At 38.0% G+C, this 12,420-nt stretch overlaps 1 protein-coding gene across 1 annotated transcript in view; it reads left to right on the forward strand.

Moving 5' to 3' along the window:
- LRCH1 (leucine rich repeats and calponin homology domain containing 1) overlaps positions 1 to 12,420 on the forward strand; it is a 125,321-nt gene that overhangs the window by 408 nt on the left and 112,493 nt on the right. The gene's annotated exons all lie outside the window — the stretch shown is intronic.

Consider the following 12,420-nt stretch of genomic DNA (forward strand, 5'->3'; position numbering starts at 1 on the left):
GGCAGGCACAACCTGCAGATGGGATGGGGAGAGCAGGCACGACCCACGAGGAATGGGAGGGGAGGCATGACCTGGGTGGGGGGGGAGTAAAAAGCAGACAAGTTGAGGGGGAGGATGGGGTGAAAAGAGCAGCCCTGGTGCTGTGGCCAGTGGCTGGGTTTTCCCAGCTCTGGGGCTGTCCAGGGAAGTGGACGGAAGTTCCATGCACCATTTTGACCTAAATCAGATACATCTGAAATACGTGGTTCCAGGTTTATCTTAAACTGGGTTCTGCAATTTTTAGACCGGTTTGTGTGGATGGAACTTCTATACAGTTACAGGTTTAGACTGATTGCCGGTCACTGATACCAGGTCTGTAAATGTAAGGTCGGCACCAGCTGGCCATTTTGAACCCAGTTTAACCTCCCCAAATGTCTGTGCTTAGCCTAAAGGATTAAGTGCACCTCTTAAAAGCCATGGTCACCATATTTACTGAATTCAAATTGGCTTAAATAGGCATGTTGTCATGTGCCAACTGAAAACTGGCCAGAGAAGCAGGAGCAAGGGGCAGTGAGGCATGGCAATATATTCTGTGGTCATCAGACCATTCCAGTCATGAAAGGTTTGTGGTCTGTTTCTCATCTGACACATTTATGTAACTAGAATAGCATAATCAAGGGCAGCAGTGTGGTTCTTGGGATACCATATCCCTCCTTAGGTAGAGCCAAAAGGAAAATTAATGTGCTGCTTTTCTTCCCCTGTGGTTCCTAACTTATTTCTTAAATTATTTACTGGTTGAGAGATGAGTTTCTTATTAGAAGCATGGATTTGGAAGATACGGGCATCTGAATGACTATAGTTTTACTGTAATTGTTATGGTAAAGCTAGTTAAAAAAATTAAATAACCCCTCACAGAGTGTTTAGTCATAAAGAAAAAAAAAAAGGAAATGAATCTGCCAAATACAAATAAGTCTGCCATTTTGATGTGATAATGCATAATTTTTTTAAACTGCAGTATTTTTTCCTGTCCCCACACTGATATGCTCTGTCACTAAGTTACTCCTCTCCCACAAAAGAGGAGGAAAAATGATCAGAAACATAGGATTGTTTTATTTTCTGGTTTGCAAATATAAATAGAGATTTTGAGAAGCTCTTCCAATATATTTGTGTTTTTGTCACACAAATACATATATACATGTATATACGTGTGTGTGTGTGTGTGTGTGTGTGTGTGTATATGTATATATATAACACAAAGGACAGCTTTGTCACATCCATTTAATCTTCCAAATATAATAGGCATTCCCTAGCGACCAAGTACCAAATAGAGTTAACATTTAAGTGAAGCTTATGCAGATTTTTGAGAGATTTTTTAAAACTTTCTATGTAGGACTCACTCTGTAAGAATGCAGCCTGTCTTTTTGTTCTCTGTAATACATATAACAAACTTTACTATTATAAATGTAATATATACAAAACAACACATCTATTCTATAGAACCTTTAAAGTGATTAGATATATTCAGTAAGCTGAAACATGGTATAGAATGATGAAATACTTTTTCATTTTCTTTAGCGAAAAGCTATCAGTCCCTATAGAAAAACAATGGAAAAACTCAAACAGATCTGTATATATTTTTTAAAATTATTCCTGCCCTTTGCTACTTTTTCTAAACTTTTGCCTGTTACTGAAGTTTTTTAAACTAAAAAAAACAACAAAATTATCCTTCATTCCTCCTAAAACAGATGCATCTTATGCTGTGTTCCAAAGGCCACAAGCTTTTTTTTCTTGCAAACCCCCCCCAAAATACAAAAAACTCAGAACAGGGGAGCAAGGTGGGGTTCTTCCCCCTCTAGGTAATAGATACTGAATCATTTACACAGCTTAAAGTATTCTGAGTAGCATACTGAAGTAGAGCCAGAACCAAAATGGGTAGTCATTGTACGCTTGCACTTGGAATAGAATAGAATTGAGAGTGCATTGCAGGTTCCCATGGGCCCAGGTGGAGTAACCTGGGCTGCCTATACATGTGCTGGTTCATGTTCTAATTAGAATGTGATAGAGCAGACTTGATTAATTGAGTCTGCTCCACCTTCTAATTTGAATGCTCCAGTGTGGCCTCACTGTTGCATGTATAAACCCCTGTACATTTTAAAATGGCTGCAGGGGCACTTTATCTAAATCTTGCTGAATGAGGTTTAGATAATGCATCCCATGACCACTTTTAAATCTGTGGGGGCTCAATACATGCGACAATGAGGCATTTTAATTAAAGTGGCTCTCTGAGAACTACTCTAATTAAAATGACCCCCCCACCCGCATAGCACATATACAGGCAGCCTTGCATTTTAGAACAAGGTACATTGCTTTAAATCAAAGCAAGTTGAATTCATGTTTTAAGTTCCACAGTGGAAAGTTTTTATTTAAATAATTGATTTAAATAATGTTTTTCTTTTTTCCCAGTTATTTTCTAGAGTGGTACATTCTCACTGATTGGTAACAAGTAGACATATCTAGATCTAGATATGTGTATATAGATATGGCTTTGCACTGAATTTAATGAGTAGATTATGCAGTTATACATTAAACTTGCATAATTACTTAAAATATATTTTTTCAAATTCTTATTCACCTCAAATTCTTGCATTGCTGTGTTAGGAAATGGTGAATGATAGATTTGCTTCTTTTCTATGATTTACTATTTGTTCATGATTTGTATCAAGCAGCTGCATTAAAATAGGTGTATGATGAACCAGGTGTGCTCAGTGGCTGATCCTGAAATACATGATGGTGTCTGAGCAGGTCCCAGTACCTGAGGTGACTTTGCCAGTTTCTTATATCTAGCAGTACGAGTGTGGGTCCCCCAGAAGATCAAGCCCTTAATGCAGCATCTGACCTGTTTTGTCTCAAGAAGTTGGATGTTTGACCTCAGAACTTAGATGCTTTTCCCCCTAATTTTTTCTTTATATAGAAAAGCACAAAGGTGCCTTTTTTTCACAAAAGGGGTTAAAGTGCAGGCCGCAGGCTCCTATCCAGCTATCACTCCCTGCATTACCAGGAATTAACAAATCAGATATTTCATTAGGAAGAAATGAAATCTATTTTTCTTTATATAGAAAAGCCTGCAACTGAAAGTTTTTGATTATGGAACCAGTATATTTACTTTTTTATTTTAATAGTTTAGGGTACTGTAACAAGTTTAGTCCTTTACTTAAAATATTTTATATTTAAGTTGTATATAATTTAAACAAGTATATTTTTCATAAGGGAAAACGTTATTTAAATTTATGTATTTTTAAAAAGAAAATCACCAATTTTTAGATAAACTCCATAGTAGAAGAAAATGTTAAACTTACTCCCTTACCCCTCTGAAAGCAGAAAAAAATCACTTTCAAGTACACTGGATAACCTCCAGCTGGAGGTAGTACGGCCCTTCTGTTTCTGCCCTCCCTACTTAGTACATATGTCACAGATCTATTAATGGCTCAGATTGGGTCCAGCTTCTGAACTCGATTCCTGATGCCATTGATCTTGATCCAGTGTTACACCAAACAGGGCTTTGCTATTCATTTGAAGTTGCTTATCAATTGCTCTCTTCACTGAGACTGACCTAATCAAACATTCTCTGACCTCCCTTCCATTCTTTCTTCTCGTCTTCAATACATGCAAGCATCAGTGTCAGCCAGACTTCAAAGTTTAATAACACTTTGCAAGTACGCACTTCCCCAATCTCTACATAACTTGAAAACAAATAGTTCTCTTCCCCTATCTCTCAATCCATTCATAGCGTTTGAGGTCATCTATGAAAAATTAATTCCATTCTGAACCAGTTTGTCTGTAAAGTGTCATCCTGTGCTGCCTTCCTCTGTCTCTCAGTAAAAATTCAGTGACAGGGTGCTGAAATGGATTCTCATCTTGAATGTCTAGTTACTTATACACTGCAGTATGTGCCTTAGTATGCAAGAGACATTGCCACACATTTGGAAAATAAACCCAAGTACAGTTTATATAAAATACGATTTGTTCATGGTTTGTTTATTTGTCATGTATGTAATCACCAATATGCAAGATTCTTAACAAAAAAAAATAACATTTCACAATCTAAGTTGTACATCTTTTTTTCTGACTGCTGCACTGTGTGTGCAATGTACAAAAACAATGGATTCAGTCATCCTGCTTTTCCAGTTCAAATAGAGGACATATCTTTATGCATAACATTCCCTACAACATATCTGGAATTGCTGAGGTTACATGGACAATTTTTTTTTTTGCCGTGCAAGAGGACCCAGCATAAAATAAAATTGTCTGTCACTTGCTAGTTCGTTATTGACATTCCAAGCACTTGCATGTACATTTTATGTTGACAGATTGCCATATACTGTAACAACTGCCCTCATACTTGGTTATTGTAGTATGCCCTTAACTGAGTGCAAGATGACCCCATTAAACTAGAGACCTACAAAGGACTTAAGTCCAAAGCATTAGAATTAAATAGTAAATCTGTCTGTACTCCTGGGAAAATACATGAAGAGCTGATTTCATTTCTTCCTAATATCTGATTTGTTAATTCCTGGTAATACGGGGAGTGATAGCTGGGTGGGAGCCTATGGCCTGCACTTTAACTCCTCTCAGGCTGCCAGATGGACAGTCGTGCTTTAAATAAATATGATTATTTTCATTCTCTTTGTTTATCTTCCAAGGGATTCACCTTTAGAATGATAGGTAAAGCTGGTAGTACCGGTGCAAAGATCTTTCATTGTTTTCCATCATAAGTTCCTTTTCATTTGCTTATCATTTTGCTTAACTAACTATTTGGGCTGAAGTTTTGGTATCAGTGAGGTTCATTTTGCTTTTCTCATATAAATATACTCAGATTTGTTTGTTACATATCTTTAGAAAATTGCCATTGGCATATGCTTGGTAGACTTTTTAGAGACTTACTGCCAAAAATTTTTACCCTTCCATTTGCATTGGGCATGTTTCTTAGCCCCAGAGAGCTAAGCATTAGACAACATACAAGAGCAAACCCTTGTTTAGACAGGCAAGATTAAGAATGAGGACAAACCAAGTGTTCTGTCTCATTTGTTCTTCTTGCTGATGCTTCTAATTTTGCGCGCTAAAAGTCATTACGAAACTTGGCCTAACATCTTTATCGGTTCCCCTCTTATTTTTAAAGAAGGGCAAACAGAGATATTGCACCAAATTTGTTTTTAGCAGAGCTTAGGACTGGACAGTAGGTCTCCTAGTCCCATCCAGAGCAAAACTACCTATCAGGATATTGCTGCCAAATGGTGTGCATGGCTGTGGTGATGGCAAGCACTAGATGCTACTGTCACCCTGAGCCAGAAATAGAATTCAGATATATTGATGCCTAATATGATCCATAGTTTAAGAAATCATTGTATAAGCTACCAGTAAACTAGGTGTTGCTGGAGGCTAGAGAATAACAGCCTGTGACTGCTACTATTTATTATTTACATTAATCTTAAGTAAGCAAATTGAAAATCTTAAATAAGCATATCGGAAACACCAGAAAGCCTTGGAATGTTATCGTCAGCGATGTCTTTGGAAAATCCTCCATGTCAGTTGGAAGGACAGAAGAATGAATTCTAGTGTTCTAGTTCAAGCAAACCCCACCAAAGCTGAAGCCATGTTTATATAACAACAGCTCCATTGGACAGGATAGGTCATAAGGTGCCTGACAATCGGCTACTGAAACAGGTCCTGTACTCCCAACTCAACAATGGTTACCTTTCTAGGGGTGGGTAGAAGAAGAGATTCAAGGATACCTTGAAGAGCAGTCTTCTGGAACTGTATGCAATGTGTGCAGTCAAACATGAAGATTTTGGATGGGCCTCTTCAGTAGCCTCCAGACTCATCCATGACTTCTTTATCTACTGGAAAACTGTCATCCTTGTATTGAGGGACTGCTGCCAGAATAAGCAAATAATATAGACTGGTCTTGTATTGAATATCCATTGGCAATAGATAGTAGTGTAATCATTTTTTTTGTAAGAGGAGGTTTTGATTATTTGGTGGGATTTAACAGGCTTCATGCCCTGCTGCTTTGTTTTCATATTTGCTGAGTCAGAAATAAAATGTTTATCTATACATTAGAAATACTTGCTTGGGGAGGGGTGGGAAAGTGATGGCGTATTATTCATTCAAAGAACTGCCTCTTACCCCAAACATGAGAAAAGAACTACGTCTCTCCTGCCCTTCCCCACTTCCTCATGTTGAATAGTATCTTACTCTGCAAGTAGTTTTAGTGAAGACAAGATTGCTTGAAGTGGTTAGGTTTTATTCTTTGTGAGTAAGCGTGGCAGAACCTGTCTGACTCATCATTAAGTAGGCAGGATTGCAAAACATTGCTTTGTCATATTGTTGAACACAAATATGTAAATCATATGTAATTCTGATTAGACAGCAGATCAAAAACATAGCTCTTGTTACATTCCTTTTTATTGGACATGACTGAAGTATAATGCATTAGACTCGTCACAAGAACACGCTAATAGCATTACATAGGAATCATGATAGTGTTGAGACAGATCAGAGTTGTGAATAAATCTAATAAAACAACAGTATTGGATGATTTGGACCCACCATATACTAACTACACTGTCGGATTAGGTTACTGTTTGAGGAAGCAATTTCTTGACAACCAACAAAATTGTATCTTAAGCCAGCTTGTTCTAGACCAATGATGCTGAACCTTTTTTTCTCCATGAGCCAGATGGATGGTGCCTAGTCTAACTGGTGGGCTTAATTTGGTGTGCAGCCTATCTGCATCCCAGCCAGCCCTGCTGCTCTTTATTCCATTCTAAAATGGAAACCTTTTTATCTAACCCCCAAAGTCTTATCTCTTCTTGTATGTCTTTGAACCTGGTTGAACTCATTCATGACTGCGTCTACACTACAAAGTTTTGCTGGCTTAATTGTTTTGGCTCGGTGTATGTAAAGAAAATCATATTCTCCTCATTGACATAGCTGTATCAGTAAACCCCCTTGAGTAGACAAAGCCATGCTGATAGGAGGATTTTTGTTGGCTTAGCTTATGTTGTTTAGAGACCTGGTGTAACTACGCTGACTTAAAAATGTTTTGTATATGCATATGCTACATTTTGTACTTGAAAGTTCTCTCAGCGTCTCTGTGACAGTTGCAGCAGCAGAGACTCTGTAGTTGTAGACACTAGACAGGCCCTCTGTGTCCTGTTAGGTAGGGGAGGTTAGGACTAGAAATTAAAGCAGTTGGTTGTTTGCACTGTCCTTTAATTATTGATAAATTATTGATAAATGGTGTTTGGTGTTTCTCTGCTTATGCAGCATAACCTGTGCTTTATCTAACCCCCTGGAATCATATAGCAAACTACATAAGAACAGAATACATATCAAACCATACTCATATGGATATATCAAATTAATAAAATATTACAGATTTTTTTCTACATCCTTATACCAACCTCAGAAGTTACTTAAACACAGAAGTCCTCTCCTCCACCCTCCCTGCCCAAAGAGTCTCAGGCAAAGAAATTCCCAGAACTCTCAAACAGATTTTAGTCCCCAAAGCAGAAAAGATATGCGTGTGTGCGCGCACGCACACACACGCGCGCGCGCACACACACACACACACACACACACACACACACACACACACACAACAGTAGTTCCGTAGCGCATACAAATTAATTTGTTTCATCAGTGCAAGTTCTTATACAGGCCCTGAGGGGTAATCATGATTTCTGTGTTTTCTGGGGTTGGTATAAGGATGTAGAAAAAATCAGTAATATTTTATTAATTTGATATATCCATATGAGTATGGTTTGATAAGTATTCTGTTCTTATGTAGTTTGCTATATGATTCCAGGGGGTTAGATAAAGCACAGGTTATGCTGCACTTAGGAAAGCAGAGAAACACCAATCACCATTTATCAATAATTAAAGGACAGTGCAAACAACCAACTGCTTTAATTTCTAGTCCTAACCTCCCCTACCTAACAGGACACAGAGGGCCAGTCTAGTGTCTACACTACAGAGTCTCTGCTGCTGCAATTGTCACAGAGACGCTGAGAGAACATTCAAGTACAAAATGTAGCATATGCATATACAGAACATATTTTTTAAGCCAGCGTAGGTACACCAGGTCTCTAAACAACATAAGCTAAGCCAACAAAAACCCTTCTATCGGCATGGCTTTGTCTACTCAAGGGGGTGTGTGTATGTGTGTGTGTATATGTATATATGTGTGTGTGTGTGTGTGTGTGTGTGTGTGTGTATATATGTGTGTGTGTGTGTGTGTGTGTGTGTGTGTGTGTGTATACACACACACACATATACATATATATATTTACACACACACACTTACATTTTGTCTGAACTGCACTTCTTCCTTTTATCTTAAGTTGGGGAATGAGAGAATTGAGCAAAACCATGTTAAGTTGATTTAACCACTTTTCTTTTTGGGCTTTGCATTGATGGAACTAAATCACTGTACACACCATGGGTCAGAAAAACTAAATGTAGGCTATCCCTAAATAAAAAAGTAGCAGTAAAAGAAGATGATTTTCTCCAATTAAGTAAACGTATTTGTTCAGCCCCCAAAATTATCTTGGATAAGTAGAGAAAGAACCATAAAACTATAGTAATTAAAATGTATAAAGGAAATTGGAAGAGTTCAAATTTGGAGAGTAATTTGGGAATTCAGAGAGCAAATACCTAAGGATGCAGAAACGATTGATAAAACATTATTTATATTGGAAGGCGGGAATAAGCGACACTCGGGTCCTTTAGAGAATAAGGGGGGAAGTCAAAGAGAATAAAGGTCATTGCTGCAGTCCTTGTAGGTGTGTAATTCTAAGAGTTATTGCTATTAGATTGTTTTTAATGATAGCTGTTTTTTTCAGTTTTCTGATATAGGATTTGATTGCAATGAAATATTGCACAATTATTTTCAGTTAAACCACCTCATTCTTAATGTTTTTAAAGTTAAGGGATGAATACCATCTAATTGTTTTTTCTTGCAATTTAAATTATCTGCTTGTTTTGAATTGTTGACAGTTTCTTCAGAGTTTATTTTTTAGTATGTTTGATAAGACCCTTGAAAAAATGTAGCTTTGCCTTTTGCTGTCATTTTTAACGCCTCTTTGTAATGCTGTAACTTTGTCTTAACGCGGTACAACTAATTAATTGCTTAGGTGCATGCTAAATCATCTTTTTCTGGCATTAAGCACATTTGTGTTGATGAGTTGTTACTGTTTTGTAGCGAGTTAAGAACCTTAACGGAAGGAGAGCATGAATAATTTATTGCATAGATTAACTCTGGCATCTGTGGAGTTGAGCAAAAAAGAATGGGAAGTGATTACATGAGTACTATTCTGACTTCCTATGTCACTGTAAATTAGCATCAGGTCGCTTCTTTGTAACCTTGCCTGTATGCCTTCAATCTAAAAAACAAAGTTAAAAAAAGTCTTTCTTTTGTTGTTGTTCCCCTTTCCCCCCTTCTCCCCTTGAATATGAAGCTATTTTATACAGCATGGAACAATACCTATTTTCACATATGTACATGAAAAAATAGCGTCTTGGATTTTATTTTGTTGTATGTGAGGAGACTTGCTAAGGTGGATAATGCCTGTCATGAATAGGATTCTGAACAGCCTTGCATTTGCACCTGGGACAAGCTTTGGCTAGCGTAGCCGGAAGGCAAATGGAGCAGTGACTTCCTTGATTCCTTGTGGTCATTGGTGTTTTGCAGGAATGGGTTGAAGGGTGAGGAGGGAAATTTTCTGCAGATAGTAATACCATCCATTCCATTAGGTAGCTTGTGGAGAGGAAGTAGGCAAAACTGAAATGATAATAATTTGAGTCTGCTGCTTGCCCATTAACGACTACCATGATGATCAGAGAGGCAGCTAACTGTGTTAGTCTGAAGGCTGGCAGAAGGCAGATTTAACTAATTCAGAACAACCACAGAAATAATTCATTTCTGAGACCGCTGGAAAATGAGGATGGGGAAGAAGTTCTTGTCTGTTCATATCAGAGAGCCTCTTCTGTAGTGTAGGTCACTTAAATGTTAGACTAGGTTTTTGTATTAGAAAGGACAAGATAGATATTGTTTATCCTCAGGATATGTGCCTGTCATGTGAGTTTTAGCTGTAAATCACTCGGAGATGGCTGGTTTTCTGCCTCTCTTGCCCTCTTCCATTCGTCTCCCGGAACACCTCCTCTTTTCTGCTTTGGGGACTAAAATCTGTTTGAGAGTTCTGGGAATTTCTTTGCCTGAGACTCTTTGGGCAGGGAGGGTGGAGGAGAGGACTTCTAATTAGACTGCAATACTCCAGTGTCTGTTTCAAGGATTGTTGGTCACAATAGTCAGCCAATTCCTAACTGATTTCACTTGCATGCAAGGCTCAGTTCTCATAATAGTTGAATGTCTTTTTCCCAGGTAAAATCTGAAAGGGTGGACTAAGGACCTAAGCATAGCATTAGATTTTGTAAATACTGTATGTGGTGGCATGCTCCCGAATATATAAAGTAAGCTTGGCCACCAGAGAGTGCGAGTGAAAACTAGAATCCATAGTATTTAATCCTGAGAGGGGGTTCAATAAATCTTTACATGTACACACTGTTGTAAACCTTTTCAGAAGTAGAGTACTATAAATATATTCTGTGTTATCCTGTTCTACTAATAAATTAGAAGCTATTTTATTGTAAATAGTACTCCTTATGTATAGCTTGTACCTTCCTGACTCTAATTGTGGAAAGAATCTCTAAACTTTGTGCATTCTTGGACTGCATTTTGCTCTGACCTAAGGATTTTTTTTTTGTTTTTTTTTTGGACCAACCCATTATTCTGTCTCGCAATATGAAGTAGTTATGATGAAATTTGAGTTAAGCGGTCTGTATTAGAGCTTTATACAGGCAACCATTGCTGCACTACTGACCACTTTCATGTGAAAGTCAGTAGTGGTAGTTAAGTCCCTAGTGGACTCTATAAAATCTTTATTTCATTCCTTTACAGGATAAAACTACTGTTTTGATTTTTTTGGTTTGGTTTCTTATGCTTTTTACAAGGTTCTCTTTATTTTTTTTTATTTTGGGGGGGAACGGGGAATGCTAAACAATGGTTTGCAATGCCTTTTGGTGGTGCAGAGGAACCAACTCTTTCCTTTTCTCATTTGTTCATTCATTTTTTGTCTGACAGTTAAAACATACCAAATAATCTTCAGTAAAAGAAACAGTACTTATTAAAAATGCATGCAGTGTACAATAGAGTTTACATCTGACTAGCTTATTGGCATTCCAGAGATTTTCTTCCTTTATTGTAGAATGCTTATTTTATGTTATTCTGTGACTTGTCTACCCTTATTAATATATTTAGAGGAAAATTCCAAGATTTGTAATTATAATTTCCATTATGAGTTGTCATCTGTAAATATATTATATCCCATAAAGTAGTCCAAAAATAATTAGTAAGTATTTTAAAAGATTTGTTTGTGACCATACAAGTCAGTGTTCCCACTGTGTGACTTGCTATATTTATCCCTGTTACAAAAATGTCTTTATCAGTTCTGTCTTTGCTAAATGCAAATTTTGAGACTTTAGATGTAAGTGGATTCAGAGATAATACACTCTTTGTTCCTGCTGTGTTGGATTGGGCTGAAAGAAAAATGAAGAAAGAGTCTTTTGGAAAGGGTATTTTCCTCCTGCCCCTTTATAGAATTTATACATAGTTTCATGCACTTACAGTATGGATTACCTGTTTCTGCCTCTCTGCCCTCCTGCTGTGCTGCCCTGCCCTAGAAACCCTGCATCAGCAGTGGGGGTAGTTGTGGCCAGGCGGGCTGGAGCCTGTGGCCACATGTTAACGTCTCGTGGACTGCCAGCTGGACAGCCCTGATTTAATCTGTTGATCCCCTTCTTAAAATTAATTGTTTATTAAGGAGTTAGACAAATATTATATCCCTTCCATGGGGGTGGGAAAATCTGCTTAATTTTTAGGATAGTTTTGTTGGTTGGAGACATATGCCTTTCCCTCACAGAGTGGCAGAGATGCTAGGGTGTCTTACTCTTTGTCTAGAGGTCTACAGGAAGAAGTCCTGTTGTTCTTAGGAGCTGTGTTTCTGTATTTAGGTTCTCTGCCAGTAGCTGCCTTAAACAGTCTCCCTCCTGAGGAGTGAATACAAGATGGAGGGATGATTAAACATTTATGCCAAAAATTCCTTGCAGAAAGGTACAGGAATAGTGTTGTAGTTGCAGAGAGTGACTATCCCTTAGTCTCACCCTCGCTCCCACCCAGCTGATCCAGACTTTTGATGTTGTGGTCTTAGGAAGGGTATTCCTTACTCTACCAGAGAATGGAAGCATGCAACAGAGCCATTCCCCAGCCACCCTAGCATGCAGGGGGTATGACCACATTACATTTTTTGGTTCTCTCTCCATTTC

Source organism: Alligator sinensis, unplaced genomic scaffold (genome assembly GCF_000455745.1).
Source record: "Alligator sinensis unplaced genomic scaffold, ASM45574v1 scaffold110_1, whole genome shotgun sequence".
Classification (NCBI taxonomy): Eukaryota; Metazoa; Chordata; order Crocodylia; family Alligatoridae; genus Alligator; species Alligator sinensis.